Source organism: Brassica rapa, chromosome A08 (assembly GCF_000309985.2).
Source record: "Brassica rapa cultivar Chiifu-401-42 chromosome A08, CAAS_Brap_v3.01, whole genome shotgun sequence".
Lineage (NCBI taxonomy): Eukaryota > Viridiplantae > Streptophyta > Magnoliopsida > Brassicales > Brassicaceae > Brassica > Brassica rapa.
Window position 1 is genome coordinate 7,755,541 of NC_024802.2, and position 13,162 is coordinate 7,768,702.

Here is a 13,162-nt window from a genome sequence, read left to right on the forward strand (position 1 = left end):
GTAATCGAGAAAGGGAAAGAGATAAGGTTTAGGGTTCGCCGTCATCATCTTCATCCAGGCTCGCTGTCATCGTCTTCATCGAGATCCATCATCGTCAGATCCACCGTCGTCTCCGTCGAGATCTTGTCGTCTCCGTTAAAATCCATTGTCACTTTCTCTCACACAGCCGGCGACAAAAGATTACGAGAATCACTCTGTCTTGCGGATCTTCACTCTGTCTTCGCGACATTCTCGATGGTTTGGGCTGCTAATCTAGTTTGAGAGAGTAGTTTTGTGTGGTTAAAAGTTCAGATCAATCCTCGTTTGCTCTCATTGGGTTGGAGAACCGGCGAATTGAGGTGTTGTTGGCTTCATACTCGGTGGTTGTGGGCTTGTTGGTAGAGTTACATCACCGGTGTAGGTCATGGGTCTCGTTTGGTTCGTGTTTCTCCTGTTTGCAGCCTTAACTAGGATGTTTAGAGTCTGGTGAAGTTGTTTAGTTTAGTTAAGCTTGGTTGAGGTTGTTGATGCATTGGAAGAGCTTTGTGGAGAGAGCGTGTGGCTGGGTTTCTATCGGGTTGCTTGGAAGACTTCTCTAGTCTCAAAATTGTTTTCTGGTGCAAGGTTGCAGGTTAACCCGGCTCTGATGTGGGGTGATAATTCTTCCATCGATTCTAGTGCATCATTTTTCAGATAGTCAACGATGGTGACTAGTGCTCGTTTCTCCTGTATTGTTCCTTCGTTTCTGCATCAAAGTGCTTTTTTTCTTCTGCTGTTATGCTCTTGTTTTAGGAGATCAGGTTTCTTATGATGTTATGCTGTTATGCTCTATTCCTTCGTTTCTCCTGATATAGTTTCTAAATTGTCTTCGTTTCTGCTCTTGTTTTAGAAGATCATGTTTCTTAAGTGTTGTGGAGTTTGGATGGTGTCTCTTCACGGTTCTTCAGTTAGGTTCTCCTTGGTGTGGCTTTTGGTTATGTTTCCTCTACCTGGGTCCTCCTTGTGGTGATCTCTGGTAATGCTTCGCTGTTCTTCCTTGTTCTGTAGCTAATTTATAAAATAAATTATAAACCCTTACAAATTGGTGTATGAATCATAATAAATGATTTATAAGCCTTTATAAATCATTTTATGGTTTCTTTTGATTTTATTACCAAATTCCTTGCATATGTGCAGTTCTCAGCTATTCTGTACATGAAATCAAATATTTCTACTTTCAAGTACACTGATGCTCGTTTATAGTTAATACACACAATTCAGAAGCAACAAAAAAGAGAGAGATAGAGATTGGCAGAAACATTATAACTATTTATAAATCATTTATAATTCTTATAACTGATTGATTAACAAAGAAGACACTGAAAGACTCCGTTGTGCATTGCCAAAATGTAAAGTCCGTGAGTTTGTGAATAATGGACATATTCCTGATCTTGAACTGTGTCCAGCAGCAATTCATTTCTTGAAAAAGAGAAACATTATCTTCGGTGGCTGGCATATCCTGTGATGTTTGCCAAAAAGATAAGCTCAAAGCTCCTTGATGTGCAGATGTTGTCAAAGTTAGGATAATAGGCGCAGCTCCTGTCTCCAATATGAATTTCTACAAGCTGCTTCGTTCAAAGACTCATGTGGTCTTGTATCCTGGATTGTATGTGAAGCTTTGCACAGAAAGGTAGTTAACAGTTTGTGTATTTTTTACATGTATGGCTCTGACACATTTTTGTAGATCATTTGTAAAGGATAATAAATCATTTATAGGACTTTATCAATATTGTTAATCATTTATAGACGTTTAAAAGGTCTATAGATCACTTTTAAATGATAATAAATAATATATATGTTTGTAAAAGTCTACAAATCATTTGTAAATATTTAAAAATCATTTATAAATAATTTATAATGGTTTATAAACCATATATAAGGGTTTATAAAAAAATTTATAAGACAATTTATAGATTGTATATAACGATTTATAAATCTTTTATTAAGACATTTATAATATTTTATTATAAGATTTTATAAAACAATTTATAGATCATAGATAATGATTTATAAAACCATTTATTAGGTTCATAAATCTATTTATAATTGGTTATCAAAACAATTTATAAGGCTTTCTAAATATCTTTTAAAGTATAATTCATTTATAATTGGGAAAATTGCAAAACTAGCACATCTGAAGTACACTTATTCATGTTTACACTATTAAGATGTCCATTTTTAAAAGCACCTAAATTTTAAGGAAACAAAAGACAATTATATCCTCTAATCTATTTCTACTCATGGTGAGAGACGAGATCAGTTTTAAACCGCTTTCATGGGTGGACTACATCATCTTCGTCTGTGGACTACCGTGCTCCGTCGGATCAAAAGTAGCTGGATCGTAATCGACCATCTATAAAGTTTATAAAACACATATGTATTTATATAACTATTTATAAAGGTTTATAAAACCATTTATGAACCATTTATAAATTTTATAAGAGCTTATAAAAGCTTGTACCAACCATCTATAAAGTTTATAAAACACATATAAATATTCATATATCTATTTATAAATGTTTATAAAACTATTTAAAAGGATTTATAAAACTATTTACAAGAACTTATAAGCTATTTATAAGAGTTTATACATTTATTTGTAAGTGTTTATAAATTAATTTACAAGGTTTATAAATCTGTTTATAAGAGTTTATAAATCTATTTATCAGGGTTTATTCCAAAGATCATAAGAATTTAATAATCTTCATAACACAATTTATAAGAGTTTATACATCAATTTAGAAGTGTTTAAAAAGGATCATACAAGCCACTCTTTATGACTCTGAAGGCCATCAAGATTCAAGGTTTTGACAGCGACAGTAAGGCCAGTGCCAGGCTTAACAGGAGCAGTTCCGTTCTCCCCACCCATCCTTTAAAGACACAACCAAATCCACCTTCTCCGAGAAGACTTTCGGGTCAGAGATTTCTAGTAGCCAACTTGAGATTATAAGAATATTTAACGTTATTTATAAGGGTTTAAGATTTTCTTCTTTCTGTTTATCCAAAAATAGAATACGGTTGATTTGGACTTGTCATCTGAATAGTTCCGACTAAGAGAGAGATTTTCCGATAGTACACTGCATATTAAGGAATTATAACTCCTTATAAATCTGTATTTTAGGATATTGTTGATAATACAACTCAACAATTTACAAGGTTTTATAAAATAAGTTCTTAAACAAGAATTCATCATATATGTCTATAGAACAGCATATAAACATGTGAACTCGAGAAGTCTTGTATTGTGTTATTTGTAAGACTGTTACCGAAATACATGAACATTATGCTTGGATAAGGTATCTTTAGACCATGATTAAAAGTTAACATCATCTTTTTATTTCGTCTTATAGGTTTAGGAACCAATTAGAAAGTCTCTTAAATCATTTATAAGAGTCTACAGTAATTTATAAAGACTTATACAAACAATTTATAAGAGTTTGTAAAATTGTTTATAAGGGTTTATAAGGATATATATAAATAATTAATAAGAGTTTATAAATCATTTATAAAATTTACTAAAAACAATTTATGAATTTTATAAACCTTTTAAAAAGGTTTACAAATTTTTGTAAGAGTCTACAAACCATTTATAAAGGCTTATAGAACAATTTATAAAAGTATGTAAAATAGTTTATAAGGATTTATAAGAGTATGTAAATAATTAATAACTGTTTATAAATCATTTATAAATGTTTATAAGAACAATACATAAATTTTATAAACCATTTATAAGGGTATATAAATTATTTATAAGGAATCTATAAACTTCTTATAGAGGGTATGTAAACAATTTGTTTGTTTAATGGCTTTATAAAGTATATCTTTTGTCTGTATTTTAATCATTTGATATGGAATCCTTACTTACCTTCATAATTTAGTCACTAAAAACATCTGAACGGCATGTTTCTTTACTTGAATTATGGATACAATATGTTATTTCTCTTCTTGTTCTCTCTCCCGTACAAGTTTGCCTTCATGTAACCCATTTGGTCACATGAATATTGGCACAAAATCAAGACTATTCAACGTCAACCTAACCAAGCTTGATTTCTATTACAAGAAACAAAATGTAGTAAAAATGAGTAGTCTCAATTACTTAGCCACAGAATAACAGGTCATTTCATGGAAAGAGCAAGACTATGAGTTGAAAGGACTATATAAGGCTCTCATCTGAACATTAGAGATAATTCCCTGTTCTCAACAAAAAGTTGTCATTTCAAACATAATCTGAGAACATCAAGGTTTCCCCACATCACGCTCTTCTCTTTTGTAAAAAAAAAAAACGATTGCAACCAAACTCACTTAAATGTCCAACTAACCTCTTCAACTCTGCAAGTCTTATAAGAGATATACGATTGTTTAGTATAAGAGATGTCTGAAGAAGATGAGAGAGAAGATGGTGTTAAGAAGCTAACTCTGAAACTTTTATAAAGCTTTATAAATCTGCAATTCTTGATCTCACAAACCACATTCTTGTTTTGAGTCCCTCTTACTTTTTCAAACAGCTCACCAAACTCGTTGATCTTCAAAATCTGGACACAACCCAGTCACATATTATTCCTACGCATAAGCACTCATTTCCAAAAACAAGATTTACTGTAATTTAACTCAGAAAAGTGCACTTGAAAGTTCAAACACGTCAATTAGATTTGGGGTTTTTCATAGATTCAATTGAACTAATTTACTCAATTGAACTCGGAAATCAAATCCACTGACACAAACTATCTTTAAGTTTGTCGATCGTGTTCACCGGAGCTTGTTGGTGTTTACCGGAGCGATATTTGGTCGGAGCAATTGGATATGGTCACTGGAGCGTCGTTGGTTCAATCATCATAACCTGATTATAAGAAATATAGGGATCAAGGAAGGAATAGAAAATATTCAACAAAAAAAAATCTCAAAACAAGAAAGATCAACAAAGACATATCAAAAACGATAATACATAAGCACTACGTTCTTCACTGATAAATATTTATAAGGTTTTAGAAACTTGAGATTTGAAAACTTCATGAGAAAAACTCCGTCTTCCTTCGCAGAAACAGATCGATTTTGAGAAACAAAAGCTACAATTACAGAAAGAGACAAAAATCACCATCTATTATCCTCTGACCTTTGTTAGCGTTTCTTAGCGTCGTGAGGGATCGTCTCGTTCGTCTGAGCTTGTAGATTCTGTCAAATCTCGCCGGAAACTCGTCAAAGTCATCAGATCTCGCCGGAAACTAGTCAACGTCGTCAGATCTCGCCGGAAACTCGTCAGCATCGTCAGATCTCGCCGGAATTGGTCAACGTGAAGAATCTGAGATTTGGGAAATTTGAGTTTGCAGAAGGCACATATTTATGTTTGATTAAATAAGGGTATAATGATACTTTAGCCATTAAAATTTTAATGGTAAAGTTGAAAAGTGTAAAGTTGAAAAGTGGTATTAGGAAAGTGGTATTAGTGGTAATTCCCCTTTAAATTACTAAAAACGTTAAATGTCTTACTAAAATTTTGTGATCAATAGATTAATTTGTTTGGTAATAAGAAGATACAAATGATCATAATCATATGAATATGAAGTCTTATTTACTAGACATTCATATTATATATTAATATAGTTTAAAATTAAACTATATAACATAGAAACATACTTAAATATGATAATTTCTAAATTTTTGTTGAAAAAATATTGAAATCTAAAGATTTTAATTTTGAAATTTTCATTCAAAAAGTCACACATTATAAATTTTGTGTTTATCATATGAGTATGAAATATCAATAATAGATATTTATATTAAAATATACTATATAGTTATGTCCATGTCATTGAAATTTAGTTAAATACCATATAAAATAAATAAAATGATTGGTTTGATTTATTTACTAAAAAAATATCGTAAATAAACAAGATGTATTATTTTGATTTATGTCTTTACTCTAATTTAATTATGTACACAATACGTAAATGAATACTAATAAATAATAATAGATAAAATTAATTATATATATAACATTCATCCCACACAATTGTGCGGGTCTTAAGCTACTGTATGTTATTTTTAAGAAATCACAGGATATTATCGATCCTAACTATGTATTTGGTAGTATTTTTCATAAAATTAGAGAAAAAAAACTTTAGAGGAAGCGATATCCTCCGAACACAAAGGTTTTATAAAGAATATGGATTACAATCAAACTAGGCTAGACTAAGACAAATAGCAGGCGAGGTCGAAATGATGAGTAGAGAGCTCATGATGTATGGGTTTTAGAAATGTGAGTGCATTAAGATGTGTGTGTCTCTAGTTGCTCCTTGTCTCCTTTTTATAATCATTTTCTTACTTCTCTGTTATGATTTGTTATCTTTCAGCTGATAACATGATGTCAAAGATCTTGGAACCCCTCTTGACCCAGTCGAAGTCATAGATTCTTCCTTCTATCAGCTCGAGCTCGATCTCCTCAACTAATTCTTTCTCTTTCGTGCCCATTATCTCCTTGGATCAAATCTAGCGTGCGGTTAATGGGCCCAAAATTATCCCGCAACCCTTTTAGGTATGGTGGAAAATCTAACGGGTTAATTAATATTTGGATTCATCACCTAGAAAATCAAGTCACTGATCTCGCGAAGATCTAGATATTTCATGGACGACTCGAAAGCAACGCACTGATCTCGGGAAGATCGAGATATGTCATGGATGGCTTGAAAGCAACGGTTTGTACTGATATGATCGTCGCTTCATTATCATATGGTCGACATTACATATGGAATAAAGGAGATCATGATTACTTTCTCGAAAACCGCTATTGAACTGTTACTCTGATCTTTTATAAATTGGCTCACTCTCTCCTTCTCTCTGATAATCCTTCTTCTTTTATTTTCTTCGCTTCTTTGTTTCTCTCTTTTGTTTATTCTGAAAGCTTTTTATGTTTTGTCTTTTTAGATTTGTATTCTGATTTGACGGTTAAAGAGAAGTTCGGCTCTCACTTTGGATCTATTATAGAGGGTGAACATCTTGATGGTCTTTACGATGATTGGACAGTTGAATATGACGTTGAGACCTCGCTCCCTCTTGATGACGAAACTCATGAATGCGTCATACCGGGATATGGCTTACTTCAAGGAATGCGTCCTCATCTTACCTATTCCTTCGTATATTCTTGAAACTCTAGCTCGGCTGGGGATATCTTTCACTCAGATGTGCCTTAACTTTGTCAGGTATAACCGTTAGTTTGAGCTCGAGAGGAGGGGCTAGAGTTTGGTTTCTGTTGGAATGAGAGCTTTGACTCCATATGAAAGGGAGAAAGGCATTTCTTGCATTGCTTTGTGGGGAATTGACATTCCCACATGACTATGTGGAGAGGAAATCGAGAAGGATATTGATTACTATGGTGCATTAGAAACAGTCGGCAAAGGGGGTAATCGTCATGCATGCTCCTACAAACATGGCTGATGTTTACGAGACACAACATAATTGGCACAAGAATAATATATTTTGTGAACTTCCACACTAGAAGGATTTACTTATGCGACACAATCTTGATGTGATGCATATAGAGAAGAACTTCTTTGACAACATCATCAATACATTATTGAACGTCCTCGAGAAGACAAAAGATAACCAGAACTCAAGGTTGGATTTGCCTGAATTATGTTCTAGGTGTGAGCTACATATTAAAAACGATGGAAAAATTCTGGTTTCCATTTTCAGATTGTCAGCATAAGCAAAAGCAGCGTTGTTCAAATGGGTGGCATCAGATGTGAAGTTTTCTAATGGATACGTTTCAAATCTATCAAGATGGTCGATCAGGAACAAAAGTTTCCAGGGATGAAGAGTCATGATTGTCATGTGTTTATGCAACAACTTCTACTATTTGCATTTGCAGAGTTGCTTCCAAAAAATGTTCACGAAGCACTTGCAGGTAACAAACTTACTTTTTAATGTAGAACATACTTATCAGACTTTTTTAAAAATATTTATCTTATTAATTCTGATTGTACATTAATATTATTTGCAGGTATTGGAGTTCTTTTTAGAGATCTTAGCTCATGTACCTTAATTGAAGATGTCATGAGACAACTTGATGAGAATATCCTGATTTGAATGTACAACTTAGAGAAAAAAAATTTCCGCCATCATTTTCTGACGTCATTGAATATCTAGTTGTCCACCTCCCGTATGAGGTATTTCTTCGTGGACCTGTTCATAATGGATGGATGTATCCTTACGAGCGATCCATGAAACATTTGAAAGGGAAAAAAAATCTTGTAATGGTGGAAGGTTCAATAGTTGCTGGGAGTTTGAATGAGGAAACATCTCCCTTCACGTCGTACTACTTTGGATCACAAGTCCAGACACGGAAAGGGCTCCGAGCAGATATGATTATGGTTGTGTTATGCCGACATATGTTGTTGAAGATGTTGCAGACGTATTATGTCAGATTGGAAGTCTAGGTGGAAAACTGAAAGAAGTTTGGTGGTCGAGTACAAAAGACGCTCACAGTGCCCACACATATATACTCCCTAACTCAGAGGAGATGCAGTCATTTGAAATGTAATTAAAATAACTTTTGCTATGAAATTTTACCTTGTATATAATTATTGCAATATTGTACTTAATTAATAATGATCATTTGCAAAAACAACGATTTCGTTGCCCAAGTTAAAGAAGCTATGCCATGAATATCAACTAATGATCTCAACAAAAAGAAAGACCAACACTTCGTGAAGTGGTTAAAAACGCAGGTATAAATTACATTAATATAACTAATTATATTCGTTATTTTATTAAAATATTACATATTCATGAAGTTATATATAAATTACAGGTTGATTATGATGATCCATTCTATAGTATGTGGGTTCATGAATTGATACAAGGTCCAGTCGCTAAAGTCACCACACCACCTATGTATTTCATACGAGGTTACACTTTTCACACTTTGGAAGTTGTCAAGCAACGGTGAACTATGGAATATGTGTGAAATATGAAACAGATTTCTATGGGATCTTACAAGAGATCATCGAAGTGGAATTCCATGGTTTAGTGAAGATGAAATGAGTCCTCTTCAAATGTGACGGGTTTGACCCAACCGTCAATAGAGGTGTTCGGATAGCAAGTTTGGAGTTGTGTATATCAATGCTACACGGAGGTACAACAAATTTGAACCCTACATATTGACATCTCAAGCAGGCCAAGTTTGTTTTATTCCATATCTGAGGATCAGACAATCTGGAATATCTTGGTCAGCCGCTATAAAGGTTACACCTCAGATCCAAGTATTGAGTGATGAACAACCGTCTTTACAGGAAGATGCCGTAAATGAAGTGGAAGTACCTGAATAAGCTACAGATGAAATCTTACTTGTTAATCTGCAAAACCCAGGATATGAAGATCTTCCAGACGATATAGGGGACGAAGCCAACGAAGATGAATTTGAATAAAGTGATGACCCAGATGATGGTTCTGATGACGAGTTAGTTATGTTACAACTTAATCTGTGTTTCATTTTATTGTTAGACTCATTGTATTGCATTATATTTTTCATTAATTATCTTGCTCAAGTATGAACTTAATGTCAAAAAAAATTACACTAAAACAAGTTATGAGACTTTGTAGTTTGGGGTTTAGAAGTGTATAACTTATGATTTTGGGGGGTTTGGAGTTTCAGTTTTAGGGTATAAACACGAATCGTCCCTACTTCGACGTTACGAAGATTACTAAGATTCAAAAATGGTCGTAATTTGAAGTTGTTAATTCGTTTCAAAATTTCCTATAAATATGCACCACTCTCATTCTAAAAATGCACAAGGAAAAAATCTAAGAAAAAGTTATAAATCTCTCAGAAAGATTTATCAGATGCCAGAGGATTCGTCCCAAGGAACTGGAGAAATTCAGTTTCTTCGGACGAATCATCGGGGTTTGATAAATCTCTTTGGAGCATTTCTCGTATAATCATATTCATCATTATTGAGTTATTAATATCAATTCGTCCCTAATCCGTCGTAATATTAAAACACGGGTCGTTGCTAATTCGTCGTAATCTCAAAAACGTGTCTCGTCCCTAATTCGTCGTAAAACGCGGATCGTCCCTTATTTGTCGTAGCTTAACTTCGCCATTACGACAAAACCTAAATCCTTATATAAACTCGGACAGCGGAAGCCATTTCGTTGCTCCTTCCTATGTCTCTCTCTCTAACAATGATTTCCCTTCTCTTTTTAGGTAAGCTTTTTTTTTAAAATTTTAGGTGGTTAGTTTAGGATGAAAGTAGATTAGGTTTGGAATTAGTTTTAGATTAATTTTTAATAACAGATTAAATTGTTTATAACCATAATGTTTTTTTTAAAGATCGACGATATGGCTAGCAGTAGAAAGAGAATTAGGAACATTGCAGCTGTACCCTCTTATGCAGATACATTTCTAGGTCCGTCGGATCCATCAGCTTTTAGCTCCGGCACTGCATCCACCCAGGAGCATGTCCCTGTGAGCCAATCTCAAGGAAGATCACCGCAGTATGCTCACCCGTTTGTGCGTCGTCCTCCTCATGCTCCGTATGTGCCTCTTGCTCACTATGTGCCTCCTGCTATGATTAGCCTCGTCCATACTATCCTCAGTATGAGCCTCCATACCAGGCCTCAGTATGATCAGCCTCCTCCACACCATCCTGATCAGCAGCCTCCACCCGCTCCTGATGATGCTCCCCCAACTCCCGAAGCTTCTCCGGCTCCTGCAGCTGTCCATCCGGATTTGATGGTGCCACCGAATGCTCCATATGCTAGATTTACAGTGGAAGACCTCCTCCAGATGCCGGGATGAGAAGGTTTTAGGCATCATCGACCCAAATCGACCACCCAACACTTTTTTGTTAATTTTTAACTATTAAAGTTTTAATTGAATTTATGATAATTATATATATATCGGTCAAATATATTTTTCAAATTTTGTAGGTTTCTAACAGAAAATTGCCTTGGACGGAGGTTTCAGACATCATCAAGGCAAACTTCCGGGAAGCGCATCCGAACTGGTCTCTTACACCAGACCACGTTCGGAGGACTTGGTTCAAGTACTTTGTGGTAATTAAGTTTTAATTATAATTTTTATTTATTATTTATTTTTTTAAAAATTTATTTTATTATTTATTATTTTAATGATTTTTTTGTAGCAAAAATGGAATTGGTCTATTGCTGTCAACGACAAGGTGAATGCAGCGTTCTACGAGAAGGCAAAGGCTCGCCTGAAGAACAATGTTGGGGATTGGAAGGAGAAGTGTAGGGTTTTAGGGGATGACGCAAAACCCATCTACGTCAGTGATGACGTTTGGACTGGCTTGAAGGCTTATTGGAATTTGCCTAAGTCAGTTCAAAGGTCCCTTAGTTGTTCTGCGTCCCAGTTGACGTGTGATGCTGAGAGCAATTTGCCAATACCCCATACTTCCGGACAGACCCCACACGCCGGGAAGGCCCTACAAATTGCAAGTCTTCCATCTATCTTAAAATTTTTAAATTATTAATTAATTATTTATTGAATGCATGAGTTTAATTAATTTAAACTGTTTTGTAGGCCGCTCAAGAAAGAGCACCACCTTCACTATCCTGACTTTACAAGATGACACACGAGCATTCCGATGGGACATTTGTGCATCCTCAAGCAGAAATGATCTACAACGATGTGGAGGCTCAGATACAGAAGATCAAGACCCAGTTGTCGAAACAAAATCCAGAAGGCAAACCGGTCCATTTGTCCACCATCGAACAAGACAAAAATTTTGAGAAGGTAAAATATTCAATCTTTTAAATATATGTTTATATACTTAATTTTTTAATTTTATATATGTACTTATATTCATTTCATTAATTTAAGTTTGTCCCAAAGAAAAGGAGGCGGATGGTCGGGATTGATACAGAGAACGATGTCCCGAGGGCGAGAGCGGAATATGCTCCAAAAATGCATGAAGATTCTCAGCTTCGAACAGATTTGACGGCTACCAACCAAGTCATTTGACGGCTACCAACCAAGTCATACCAGAGCTCTGGACGGAAAACCAGGCCAACATGACCCATATTAGGGCCATGGCGGGGATGTTCGATGTTATTGCAGAGACTAACCCGGCCCTTGCACAGATGTGGCACACTGTACGTCCGAACATTAACCTCGACCCTACTCCAGAAGAGCAGACGGATATAGAGCAACAGGCCGAGCAGCATAATTTCCAGCTCTTCGACGACATCAACCTTAATAATTAGTTTTTTTTTTTTGTTTTTTATTTTGAATATTATTATATTTTTGATATTGTGTTTCTGGATATATTAGACTTTTCTTTAAAATTTTCCAAATTCAAGATTTTTATAAATTTTAATTTTATAAATTTTTAATTTAAAATTAAAAATATTTTTTCCCCTAAATTATTGATTAGTCGTAAATTGGTCATAAAGATTACATCGATATTCGATGTAAAGTTGTGACTTGTCGTAAAAGTTACGACCATTTTACGTCAAATGTTGATGTTAATTCGTTGTAACATTTACTTGATATGAACGTCTATTGTTTACGACTATTTAACGTCTGGTCGAACGACTAAAGGAAAAGACGTAAGGTTGCATCTTTTTAGGACGAATTGTTTTACGAAGAAGTAATGACAAATTTTATTAGTCGTAATATACAACCATGTTACAATGATTTGTCCATTACGACGAGCTATTAACAATGAAATTCATTTCGTCGTAGACATATTTCGACGAACTAACGACTAATACTGTAGTCGTTATGCTCATTTTTCTTGTAGTGTGTGGGTTACCTGCAACAAAGCCAACTTAATTCTAAGTTCCAACCAGTCTACTTCTTTTTTTTTTTTGAAACACAGCCAGTCTACATAATGTCTTAGAACTAAGCAAACTATAAGACACAGTCTCTTCAAATCTCAGTAAAGTATTGCCATTATCACCATATTTCCAAATACAAGAACACAGAGAATGGAGACACAATCTCTTCAAATCTCAGTAAAGTATCGCTTCACTAGTTCAATAGATCAGAATATACAAAAACCATTTTTTATCTACAGACCAAAAACAAACACAAGTTCAATCTTAAACCTTTTCCAACACGAAAACAACATATCCTAGATTGCATCATACCACACAAAGATTTTTTTAAGAAAAAGCAATGGTTGTA

General features: G+C 34.4%; 1 long non-coding RNA gene across 1 annotated transcript; it reads left to right on the forward strand.

Moving 5' to 3' along the window:
• Nucleotides 1-526: 526 nt before the first annotated feature.
• On the forward strand, nucleotides 527-4,916 carry LOC117127111. The gene is made up of 2 exons (XR_004449893.1): nucleotides 527-685; nucleotides 869-4,916. It is a non-coding gene; the product is annotated as an uncharacterized LOC117127111 (long non-coding RNA).
• The last annotated feature ends 8,246 nt before the right edge of the window (nucleotides 4,917-13,162 follow it).